The 13,836-nt window shown below is 34.3% G+C and overlaps 1 protein-coding gene across 8 annotated transcripts in view; it reads right to left on the bottom strand.

The window, feature by feature from the left end:
- PCDH11X (protocadherin 11 X-linked) overlaps positions 1-13,836 on the bottom strand; it is a 667,170-nt gene that overhangs the window by 485,156 nt on the left and 168,178 nt on the right. The gene's annotated exons all lie outside the window — the stretch shown is intronic.

Genomic DNA, 13,836 nt, shown 5'->3' with positions numbered 1-13,836 from the left:
AGTAATGGATAAAGAAGATATGGTGTATATACATATATGTAATGGAATATCACTCAGCCATAAAAAAGACAAAACTTTGCCATTTGCAACAACATGAATGGACCTTCAGGGTATAATGGCAAGTGAAATAAGTCAGACAGAGAAACAGAGAAAGATAAATACCATATGATTTCACTCAGGTGTGGAAGATGAACAAACAAACATAGATGAGGAGAACAGATTAGTGGTTATCAGAGGGGAAGAGAGTGGGGGACTGGTGGAAGGGATAAAGGGACACATATGTACGGTGATGGATAAAAGCTAGACTATTGGTGGTGGACTTGATGCTGTCTCTTATCATGGAACAGTACCAATAAGGTGGTTGTATAGGAAAATAACTTTACTTAGGTTTTATAATTTGTAGCCTGCTCTATGAATAGGTCTGCTTTTCAAAGTGTCGTTTTCTTAAATGACCAATAACGTAGCATAACTCGTAAAATACCCAAAATTCTGAACCATTGTTTTGCCTTAATTGCAAAGTTCTGAACCTATTGAAAAAGGAAATGTTTCTGTCATTTTCAAAATGTATTAGCCTTTGGTAAAATCTTTACCCCACCAGAAAATATTGTAACAATAGAAAACATCTCAGTTACTATTTAGGAATACTGAAAGGTTAAAATCTATTTATCCTACTTCTTTATGTCTTATTGGCATGATTTTCCAGTATCAATCAGGACCCCACTGGGAAATAAACAAATCAGATAAGATTTCTCTTTAAGTAATAGTTGATAAAATAAGGTTTTATCACAAAAATTATAATGAATTAAATATTCAGTATGGAACATTTTTGAAAATCCAAAGATTTCTCTTGATTTTCAGAAGCACTTAATGCTGCCTACAGGCAATAACAGTTTTGAAATGTACTCTCTCTTTCTACTTCTTTGCAAAGATTTCTAAAATAGCATATACTACAATAAGTCTAAGGAATAACTCAGCTATAGTCAGATTGAATTGGTGACCTAAAGGGAGTGGATATGGTAATTCCTCAAATATGGTATATTTGAACAAAGTATGACAAAAGAATCTGAGTAACATTGGCAGCCCCACAATCTCATATCCATTATAAATGCCTGATCTCCTCCAACTTTAGATGATGTCACACATTTCAGATTTTAATTACATCGAGGGAGAAATTTCATCCTCACTTGACTGCCCAAAGTAGAGTGGAGATGAGTAGTAATCCAGTGAACTGAGATGGAGAGGCAGCTAAAAGTAATAGGGGGAGGATTTGAGCATATAAGATCATGCTAATTATGTTCATTTAATTACCTGTGGGAGGAGGTGATAAAAGGCACATCTGACTTTGAATATAATCTTTAAGCACTTTGTAATCCGTAAACTTGATCTGATAGTGCTCTCCTAAGGAGCAGAGTCACTGAAGTCTCCCTTAATCAGCAGTTGCCCCCATCCTACCCTGTAGCAGATGTGCATTTTACCAACAAACTAAGCCAGATTCTCCTAATGCATAAGCTACTCCCAAGGAGTGTAATAGGCATTTTTGGAAGCTACATTAACTCTTTCAAGCACTGAAGCAGTAATTTTCAATGGTACCCTCTGGCCCACCAAAAAGACAAGAAAATGTCAAAACCAACAGTGTGTGTAGGTTGCTCACAATGGCTCATTGAGTCTCCATTCCAACCTAGCATAATTTGTAGTTTAAGCAAAAAATCTGAGAAGGTGGAGCAAAGACAGCTTGCTGTTGCTGTTGCTGTGTTTTGGACCTCCACTGTACCAATGTTTACACCTGTTGAGTCCTAGGGAAACTATTCAGAGAACAACCAAGCAGAAAGTAATTCATGAATACTTTGGCTTCCAGGATTTTAGAAAGGAAATGTGAAAAGAACTCATACATGATAATTTATAGAGAAGAGCAAAGAGGCTAGTCTGAGTGAGGGGGAAAGTAGGAGGAGGAATCATTGAACAGAAGAAGTGATTCACGTTGGTAACCTGAAGGAAGAGCTTATGGGGCTTTGCAGACATTGTAAAGACCTTGGGTTTTATTCTAAAGGAGAAGCTAGGTATTGAAGATTTGAACAGGGAATTAGCTGGCTTCCTTTTTAACAGTATCTCTCTGGCTGCTATGTTAAGAATAGTGTGGGAAAGCAAGTGGAAAGTAAGGAGACAGTTATAGAAACTATTGAAATAATTCAGGTGAGAGATAATAGTGGCTCGGACCAGGGTAGACATAGTGATGGTGGTGAGAAATGGTTGTTTAATAAACTCTAGGTCTGACTTCAAGTCACAAGCAGGAAGCTTAAAAATAAGGATCAAATTTTCAAGTTTGCCCTAATTCTTGCTGTATCTTGCAGAACATGAAGTACGAAATTGAACTCACAGATAGGCTTTGGGGAAGTTTCAGCCAATTTTCAGAGACTTCTTTCACTGTGAGATCTTTAAATAAATTGTAACATTTGCTTGTGTTTCTCTCAATTAGTTAATAAGCATTTGATGGCACTGACTGTGCAGGGAGCATTACAATAGACACTGGGAGATAATTAAATAATAATATTTAGAAAACTGTGCTCACACTGGAAAAGGAAGGCTAGATGCTGGGAAAGCTGGTAGAAGAACGATTAAGGAATTTAATGAAAAAGAAAGCACAGTCAGGACTCATCTATGACAAATTGTAAGAGAGAAAATAAAGTTAAATGGTAAAAGCCTATAATTTTTCCAGCAAGAAACATTAAACTTTAAATATGCATAATTCGGATGGTAAGAAAATTATACAGTATAGTAGATTTCCTTTCAGTTCAATGAAATCAAAATAGTCACATACACATTTATAAAAATAACTTAGATCTCATATCCTGGACGAAACATTGAATGCTAAGTCAGTTCCCTCTGGAATATTATAGTTTGGTTTATATAGGTGAGTATGAGATACTTAGCTATATTTTTGCAGCTATATGATAGGATTATATGGATTTTACAAAGCCTCTTTCATGCATGGACTAACCACTAAGCATAATTGATAAATCTAATATTCATGGATGAATGAAAAGAGGAGTGATATGGTATCGCTTTCAAGCTTCTCTTGCTATACCATATACAAGATCTAAAAAACCTTATTTATGACTCACTTTTCTGTCTTTCTTGGCCATAATACACACAGCCCCTAGGGCTATTTAACTCGTTCTGCATATTTCCTATCCTTCAACTAAGAAGCCATCAGTGAAAATTGCTTTGGCCCCCTATGCACTATATTATTTGGCTCCTGTGCAGCTAATAGATGGAAATTTAGGTACTATGAGAGCATTTAGATAACAATTAGGAGTTTTCTTATACAGACCAACAAGTCCCTTGGCAACTGTACTCCAATGAAATAAGAAGGCTAAATTTATTAGATCATATCAGTAATGATCATGTTACTACAGCAATGACACTATCGTTGGGGCACATACACGATATGCAAAGTAAACACATATGTATGCACACACTTATGTGTGTACTATGTGTGTGTATATATGTGTGTATATACACATGTATAATGTGGCTATATGCACACACACACTCATTTTAGCACAAGAAAGAAATTAAAAGCATTTTCCAATATTACCTCAATAAAATTTTAAAAAGCAGCATATTCCTCAAAAAATTTTTATCGTCATAAAAACGGCAACATATAACCCTGATGACTGTGAAGAATAAATACTTATCATAGTCACATTTGCATGAAATAAAGGGCAAAGGCTGATCAAACGGGCTAAATACATACAGTTCTCCCGTTTGAGCCTAGAAGTGTCCCTTTATGGCTTCAGAGTAGCCATTTGCCTCCCTGAACCTGCATTGTAGTCAGTGAATAGGACCCCCAGGTAGTAACCATTCTCATCTCGAAGCAGATACAACTTCTACCCTCGCATGAAGGGCGAAGAAAAAATCAGGCAATAGGGTAGAATCACACATTGTCTTCTTTCCACCCATGCTGACCCTACGCAATGTTTGATGTGAGAACTACAGTACTCAAAAACATACGCTCACAGTGGATTAACGCTTGAAATTGGAAAAGCATTCTTCCTACAAGTCCCAAGGGAAACCTATAAAGATACTATTCTGCTTCATTCATATCACTTGTCAAACCCGTGTAATTTTATCTCAAGACTGGATAATGAGTGTTCCTTGAGCCCAGGGGAGAAAGCACCCCTTCTGTTACACGCACATTTTTTCCTAAGTGGATGATTTACAGCAAAGGTCAGCAGATTTTTACTGTAAAGGGCGAGATAGTAAATAATTGAGGCTTTGTGGACCATATGGTTTATGTTGCAACTACTCAACTCTGATATTGTGTTGTGAAAGGAACCGTAGACAATATATAAGTGAATGTGGCTATGTTCCAATAAAACTTTACTTATGGACACTGAAATTTTAATTTCATATAATTTTCACACATCACAAAACATTATCCTTCTTTTGATTTTTTTCAACCTTTTAAAAATGTGGAAACCATTCTGAGCCCACAGGCAGCCTGGACGTAGCTCAGGAGTCATAGTTTGCCGGCCCTGGATTTACAGCACGACTTCCTTTCTTGCACATGTAAGATTATGAATGAAGGTATAGTGGAGCTTAAGGACAGGCAATGAGGTTTTTCTTTTCATTTCCACCAAGGCAGGAAATAAAATTCCATGTGTGTGCACAAGTGCAGGCACACATGCACACATGTGCATGCCTCTGCACACACAACAAGTTAGATACTATATGAGGCATGGCGATACATTAACACAACCAGTTTTTAACAAATCTATCAGAACATATATCTTTGAACTAAAGCCATTTCCAAGGAGTTATCCTGAGAGGCCATATTCACTATTCACAAGGAGGCTTCTATTGCTCACAACATCTTTGGGATATTTGATTTGAAATTGCATTTCAGGGTAACTTCTACGAAGGCATTGGCATTTCAGAATCTGTACATTCTGGTAAATTTGTTTAAACATTGGTAACATTACCTTCACAATAATGCTCTACTTGGGGTTATACACCATTATTTATAATTACATTTAAGATTTTTAATATATTATCATTGATTTATTTGTTACTTTAACTTCTTAAATTATTACTATTATTTTTAAAGTGAAAATAGATCTACGCAATTGTATTGACATATATTTATTTAATGAATACTTGAAAAACAAACTTTAATAACATTTGAGGTTAAGACAACCAATGCATAATGGTTTCAGATAATCTTTCTCCAATCATATTTATGATAAAACCCTTTCACTCTCCATCAGCTCTGGCAGCAAATAGTAAAAATGAGACGAATAGATGCCAAGTAGCTACTAAAACATCTAGTTGCCCCGGCCTAACCATTTGACTGCTTGGTTATGATTGCTGGTATCCATACGTTTCATAACCCAATACAGCGTAAATATCTACTATTTTGCATAAAGTGTAAAATCTGCTATTTACTATTAAAGGGATGAAATATAGCATTTTCATTAAACGCAAAGGATTTTTTTCTTAATGGGACTATAAACTTGTACCAGGTCTATGTTTTTAAGCCCACACGTAATTTTAGGCAGGGATTTTAAAAAGTAAGGCATACACTTATTCAACTACTTGTCTAAACAATGATTGTACCTGGCTCTCTTAAAAAATTGGGATAAATTTATACTTCCAAGAAGGTCACTCTTGCAAAAGTTGTTTTTAAAGCCTTCATTCCAATTACTTAAAAACATTTTGTACAAATTCAGTTTTCTACATTTTATTTTCAAGAGAAAAACAACAACTTCTTATAAAAGCCCATTACAAAGAGAATATGGTTCCTAAAGCAGTACAGATGTGCAGAACCATTTTACATATGGGATAACTTCTCTCTGCCCATTTAAAGAAGTATCTTATGTTCACAGCTGGAATTTCTTTAGTAAGAGGTCTTCTCGGGTAAAACCAGCTGCCATTTTACTGTCTCCCAAAGAAGAGCCACTCAGCAGCACATAAAAACATTACTACATTAAACAAAAATAACACATGGTCTATATGAACACACAGCTGTTCGATGAATTCACCACCACTTCATTATTTTCATATAAAGCAAAGAATCAAGTTGTGCTTGAAGCTTTTAAAGTAAAAAGGATATGTGCTAAATTTACCTATCAGGTTTTTGTAACGGCCACATATGTCAAGATTACCTTTTTAAAAGCTATCACAGAAAACAAGAATGAACTCTCAGATATTAGGAGATTCACTAGAGTGACTTAAAACATGTATCAGAACTACTGTATGGGGAAAATATTTGACCAAGAGTCAGCAGGCCTACATTCTAAAGCTGGCTCTACCAGTAAGGAGATTTTAGACTTTAGGCAAGTCACCGATGTCCTGCGGCTTCATCTGTAAAACTATGGATTTCCCTAAATGATTTTCAGAGTCTTAGATCTAGTGCTAATTCTAAAAACTAAACAGCACTGTTCTTTCTGTTTTTATCAATAAATTTTTCTATCTGTCTATCTATCTATCTATCTTTCTAATTTACCTTAAACATTAAAGAGTTATGCTGGGGGGCATGGAAATGGGAAATGATAGCATTTAAATCTTCTCTTAGAAAAGGTTTTTTGGTGTGTAGAGTTTATACTTTCTTCAGTTTGTAAAATCCTTCAAGGCCATAAATTTCTTTTTCTACATACTATTGTACACTTCATGTATTGGGTTTGCCTCTTAAAATAAGGCATTTGGTCAAGCAAGTTAGAACCCATTTGTTTTCAGAAGTATTGGCTTTCTCTAGATTGAAGCACATTTTATAATAAGTTAAAGTGATAGATTGTGAAACCAGGGTCCTGGATAAAAATAGTAGCTGTTGCCTTTTCACTAACCTGTGACTTCTCTAGTATTCATCTAAAAAAGAGATATCTACATATATCAACTTTTTAGAATTATTTTATCAAGTATTTTGAACACATAACATCAAACTGTTCAGTACACATGAAAAAAATGTGTGGGTCATAAAGTATTGAGGTTATGAAAGAACTCTTTCGGAGGGTAAAACAGTACCTGTATACCAATCACTGTGATGAATTTATACTATATCTGGGGGGGAAATGTCATATCATTGGCTATGTCTGCAAGCACAGAATGAGTAAGAAGAGAAACAGGAGATATAATCACTTACAATATTTTAATGACCACCCCAGATGACATATATTTCGAAAAAAATCTCTATAAACTGGTTTCAGTGTTCAAAATATGAAGACCAACTTACATTTGGGACAAATGCAATGTATATGCTTTCTATTTTAAGTGAAAGCTAATAATTTGCAAAAGTATTTCTTTTGTTCTGCATAGTTCCTTCTAAGTAGGTATTTGATTATTTTTACGAAAGGAAACACTATTTTTCATCAATTTAAAGGCACATATTCCTCCTATAACATTCTTTTGTGAGAAATTCAAGGTGTTAGTATATTTAAAATACTAAATGCTTCAGAATTTCTTGCAATTGCATCTTAATTTTATTTTACTTTAAACACATTGTAAAATATGAATGAGAGAAGTTTCTGATAATTTCCTAACATGGTCCCACCACAAAATCCAGTTTGTTCCATTTAAAAATATATTGAAGAAAAATAATAATCTGAACACTATTATTAAAATTTCTTATAAAATTATACCTTTTAAAAATTATTTTTCTATAGGAACATTCCATAATATTACTTGTGAGAGAAAAATGAATTTTTTCAATAGGGACTTTCTTAATCTAAAATACATAATTAATTATATGCAGAATAGAATCATCTAACTTTTGTGGAAAACTTTAAGTTTGCAATCAATGATTAAAGATAACTACATCAGGGGCCAGCCCTGTGGCCAAGTGGTTAAGTTTGCATGCTCTGATTCAGTGGCCCAGGGTTTTGCCGGTTCAGATCCTGGGCACGGACCTGGCTCTGCTTAACAAGCCATGCTGAGGTGGCGTTCCGCATAGCAGAGCCAGAAGGACCTACAGCTGGAATATACAACTATGTGCTGTGGCGCTTCAGGGAGGAGAAGAAAGAAAATCCAAAGATTGGCACCAGATATTAGCTCACGGCCAATCTGTAAAAAAACACACACGAAGAAGATAACTACATCAGAACTATTGATATGAATTAGAAGCAAACAAATAAGACATATTGAGACAAAAACCAATCAATAATAAAAATATTCCATTTTATTCTTAGCAGAGTGGTGGCATTGCCTCAGTATGTCATATGTAGGAAGCCGTATCTTTTTCATTATTTCAAAATTTCTTTAACCGTGGACTTATTCTATGCCATTTTGTTGCTGATTAGTATATTTAAGCTTTAGGATAGAGTACCTTGTTAAAAATGAAAGTTCAAAGACATAAAATTATGTTGTTAATAATTTTAGAACTGAACCACGAAATATCCTGCATAATTTTTGCAAATAACAATTGTATTTTAATATTTTTATTATTCTTACCTGGAAGCTAGGAGACTAGAGCTAGAATACTTCTTTTGAAGGGAAATCTAATCATAAGCATGTCCAATTTGAATAATGGGAATAAATGTAGACTTTTTTTTCCCTATAGTTACTGAAAAAGAGCACATGGAAAATTTACTTGTCACTAATAAAAGAGGGTTATATTTACTTTATTCACATTTAGCTAAAATTATTATTTGAATAAAATAAATTATTTGTGGCATTATCTTTCTTGTTTTGTTTTGTGTTTGTTTGTTCTATTTCCTTTATCATTGCCTAAGTATCAAAGATCTCCCGATAGAGTAGACTAGGCAAAGTTTTGCTCACGTTCACCTGTTATCTAAAGAGGACAAATTGGTATTGATTTATTTGTAAATATGCTTTACTTTTGATCAGTACAACAGTCTGTGTCACTCATGTAATAATGTATACTTAGTCCATTAAGAAATGTATAATAAGGAAAACTAACATATTAATTAGGAAATATTTTAACTAAATATAACTTCAAATATATTAGAAACTGAACATATAAAATATCATTTTATTTCACTGCATACAGTAATATCTCAGTTATCCAGAAGCCATCCTTTTTTTAAAAAATTATTTTACTGAGGTCATAATGGTTTATAACTGTGTAATTTCAGGTGTACATTATTATTTATCGGTTTCTGTATAGGCTGCATCATGCTCACCACCAACAGTTTAATTTTTATCTATCACCATACATATGTGCCCCTTTTACCCCTTTTGCCCACCCCCCAACCTCCTTCCTCTCTGGTAACCACTAATTTGTTATCTCTATCCATGTGTTAGTTTATCTTCCACATATGAGTGAAATCATGTGCTGTTTGTCTTTCTCTGTCTGGCTTATTTTGCTTACTGTCATACTTTCAGGGTCCATCCATGTTGTTGCAAATGGGACATTTTTGTCTTTTTTATGGCCAGATAGTATTCCATTGCATATATATATATACCACATCTTCTCTATCCATTCATCCATTGATAAGCACTTGGGATGCATCCACATCATGGCTATTGTGAATAACGCTGCAATGAACATTGGGGTGCACAAATCTCTTTGGATTGTTGATTTCAAGTTCTTTGGATAATCGCTTGATAGTGAGATAGCTGGATCATAAGCCTTTCTATTTTTAAATTTTTTTTTAACGATTGGCACCTGAGCTAACATCTGTTGCCAATCTTCTTTTTTTCTTCTTCTTCTCCCCAAAGCCCTCCAGTACATAGTTGTATGTTCTAGTTGTAGGTCCTTCTGGTTCTGCTATGTGGGATATCACTTCAGCGTGGCTTGATGAGTGGTACTAGGTCCGTGCCCAGGATCCGAACCCGCGAAACCCTGGACCACTGAAGCAGAGCACATGAACTTAAGCACTAGGCCATGGGGCTGGCCCTGTTTTTAATTTTTTGAGAAATCTCCATACAGTTTTCCACAGAGGCTATACCAGTTTGCATTCCCAGTAGCAGTAATATGAGGGTTCCTTTTGCTCCACATCCTCTCCAACACTTATCTCTTGTCTTGTTAATTATAACCATTCTAATAGGTGTAAAGTGATATCTCATTGTAGTTTTAATTTGCATTTCCCTAATAATTAACCATGTTGAACATCTTTTCATGTGCCTGTTGGTCGTCTGTACATCTTCCTTGGGAAAATGTCTGTTCATAGCCTCTGCCCAATTTTTGATCAGGTTGTTTGTTTTTTTCTTGTTGAGTTGCATGAATTCTTTATATATTTTGGAAATTAACCCCCTCTTGGATATAAAATTTGCAAATATTTTCTCCCAGTTGGAGAATCTAGCCCTGGTCATATATAATTATTTTCCTACCTGAGGAAGGTAAAATCTGTTTGCCTGCTAATTGTCTCATGCTTTCATAAACTTTACACACATAAACAAAAACTATTTCTTCAGTCATTAGCCAAGGGTTAGTCCACTAGCTAAGAGAACCAGAGCCAATATTAGACATTTTTAAAAAGATTAGATTTCTATTTTAATGCTGTCACTTTAAACCTGCTTATTCTGAACAACTGGGAGCAAGCCCGCTACTCCTATAGCCTTAATCCAAGAACATGCAGTTTTGGTAAGGATGAAAAAAAGAAACAATAAGAGAGAAAACTATGCCATGCTAGATTATTTGAATCAACAATGGCGGTGAAATCACAATTATCATAAATGAGTCACTCTTCTCTCCGTCTGATTCTATGAATACCTCTCAATCTCTCCACCTTCATGCAGAATTTGTGCTAGCTTTATGCTCTTCAAGTAAAATGTTTGAAGCTGTTGTATTTTTATGAAAGTCTGTATTCTGTACTCTTCTATGCCACATAAATATTGGAGGCAATATTTTAATTTTTCTTCTAAGTTTATGCTTTTTGTGTACCATTTTTAGTAACAATTTTGAGTATTTTTGTGTGGTCTCTTTCCAACCGTATTGCTCTGATTGAAGTTTCATGAGAAACATAGCTGTCTTCTAAAAGAAAAAGGTAATTAAGAGTGCAAACAAATATCAATACACAGATTTGCATGTTTTGGTGGTTAATCCCAATATTCTATTCAGGGGATCTCCCATCTTAAAGAATTGCACTGCATAAAATGGTGAAACCATTAAATGAAAAAAATCATAAATCAAAATACTATGGTCACCAACATGCTAGTTAACTGAAGTGTTACTGCATTATTCTTTCACAGAAACATGCTATCAGGCAAGCAACAGATTTACTGATACCTATTACATAAGTGAGTACTGTATTATGCATGGTGATAATACAGAAGACTTGAACACATGAACCCTGCCCCTCAAGGAGCTAATAATTTGGTTGGAGAGAAAAGAATTAAGTAAAAAGACAATGTAAATATAAATATATAAATATGCCCACGTGTGCACACACACACTAATAATGTTATGATATATACCATAAAGAAATGATTAGTCTAGACTGGCTAAAACTACAGAGTTAAGATATAATGAAATTATGTGAGACTTTCATAATATTAACAAATACCACTGTAGCAATACGGAAATAATAATAGAGATGATAGAAGAAATTAATTACAAAATCATTTAAACCATATATTATTCTTCAGTTGAAGAAATATTGAAATGCAATATGTCAATGGCCTGTGCTCCTTAGGAACTTTCATTCTAAAACATGACAGTATACACAGTAAGTATAAATATGCATATGATTTATTTTTATTTCAGTAACTTACACATAAGCTAAAATTACCATTTTAAAGTGTACAATTCAGAGACATTCAATACATTTGCCATGTTGTTTAGCCATCCTCACTACCTAGTTCCAGAACTTTTTCCTCACCCCAAATGGAAATGCCATACCTATTAAGCATTCACTCTCCATTCCTTTCTCCCCTAAACCATTAGCAATAGCTAATCTGCTTTTCTTCTCTATGGATTTAACTATACTGGATATTTCATATAGATAGAATCATACGGTATGTCGGTTCTTGTGACTAGCTTCTTTCACTTGGCATAATGTTCTCAAGGTTCATCCATATTGTAGCATGTATAAATACTTCATTTCTTCTTTTATGGCTGAATAATATTCCATTGTATAGATAACCACATTTTGCTTATCCTTTCATCAGCTGATGGGCATTTCGTTTGTTTCCAACTTTTGGTTATTCTTAATAGCATCTATGATATATTAATCAATGTATTAGATGTATATCATAAACACAATAATCACACACACAAGCATTTCATTGTTTCTGCTTACATTCATTGTTAGTCTATTGTTTAAGTAATCCTGATAAAGAGGTAATGGGGAAAGCTAATTGTTTTGTGTAGAATGTTCTGGGAACACTTGGACATAGGTTTAAATGGACAGCGTTAAGGCATATCATAATCTAAGCATGTCAAAATTAGACAAGACATCATCTCCTACATCAAGATATACCCAGGGTATGAATATAGATTTCATAGTCTTTTATGCGAAAGCTTTCTTTTCTTATACACTCCCCCCTAGTAAGCATTTGTTTAAATTATAGCATTTAAAAATCTCATCTGTTTGTAATTTTACATTAACTCATATAAACTTACAATATACTCTGGGGCTTTCAACAGCCACAGTTCATATTTTTTTCTTTGTTTAATAAGTGTTAATATTTTTGAAGCAAGTCTCCAGCAGTAAAAGAATAATGCCCTTTAAACTTAGATCCTAAATCAAAAATCCCCAAATAAAGACAAGAGGAAGCATTTATAGACATAGAATACTGTGTTCATCTTCTGTCAGCTTCACTAATAAAAACAAAAGGAAAAAAACACTGGCCAATAATTGGCAAAATGTTGTTGGGGATCAGGCTACTCTGAACAGCCACAGTAACAGAACATTTTATTCTTGACATTAATAGTAAATATAAGTGTAAATAAAGTCAGACTAATTACCAGAAAGAAACATTACTCTTGCAGCCAAGGAGAAGGGAAGAAGACCCTAAGAGGCCCATTTCTTTATATTTCCCTGAAAGTAGATTTATTAAGCAATTTTGTCAGTCTTCCTGCAGATTTTCAGGTCCTGAAGAAAATTAGGTTTTTCTAACTTCATCATCTCTGCATTTATCACTTCACAGGAACACAATTTTAATGCACTGGCATCCCCTCCATGTCTTTTTTTCAAAGAAAGTAAGAGAAAAGCCAAGATTCTAATCTGCATCTTAGTAGAATTCATAGCATAAAGTTTTTAAATATATATATACTCTTCATTCAACCTGCAGCTTCCCATCTGTAAAGTATAATTCAAAACAGTGGTAGCTATAGCAACTTTTCTCTAATCTTTGAAATAAATCACAGCCCTTATAGGTGAGTAAAAAGTTAATGGAAAACACACAGTTCGAATTTCTGTTTGGGTGCTAAACGCACTAGGTAATATATATATGTTCAGAATTACATCTCATAAAATAAAAACCAGTTTACTGTTAACACATCACATTGTGAAACTACTTAACAGGAACACAGACTTGGCAAACTTGTTAATCTGAAAAGAGACTAAGCTTCAAAAGATTTCACCGTGGTCTACTCAGTATGTTCATCTTTGCAAACAGATCTAAGCTAGTTTGAAAAATGTTTAGTTATTCCTGCAAATGAGCACTGGTACAACCTTTATGAGGCCAATGTGATCTCCTGATTTAATGACTTCTGTTGCTTTTGATAAAGAGGACTCTATCACTATTTTTCACTTTTGCATTTCAAGGGCCAAGCCTAATACCTAGCACATGATAAGCATCCACTAAATGTTTGATGCATGCATAAATTAATTAATGAGAACACATAGGTTATTGCTACCAAACTCTACACGAAACTAGAGCCCTATTTACACCAGTAGAGAAACAGTCTCCATAAAATTAAAAGCATGAGATTTCATG

This window comes from Equus caballus, chromosome X (assembly GCF_041296265.1).
Source record: "Equus caballus isolate H_3958 breed thoroughbred chromosome X, TB-T2T, whole genome shotgun sequence".
Lineage (NCBI taxonomy): Eukaryota > Metazoa > Chordata > Mammalia > Perissodactyla > Equidae > Equus > Equus caballus.
This window is presented reverse-complemented; position numbering and strand designations above follow the sequence as displayed.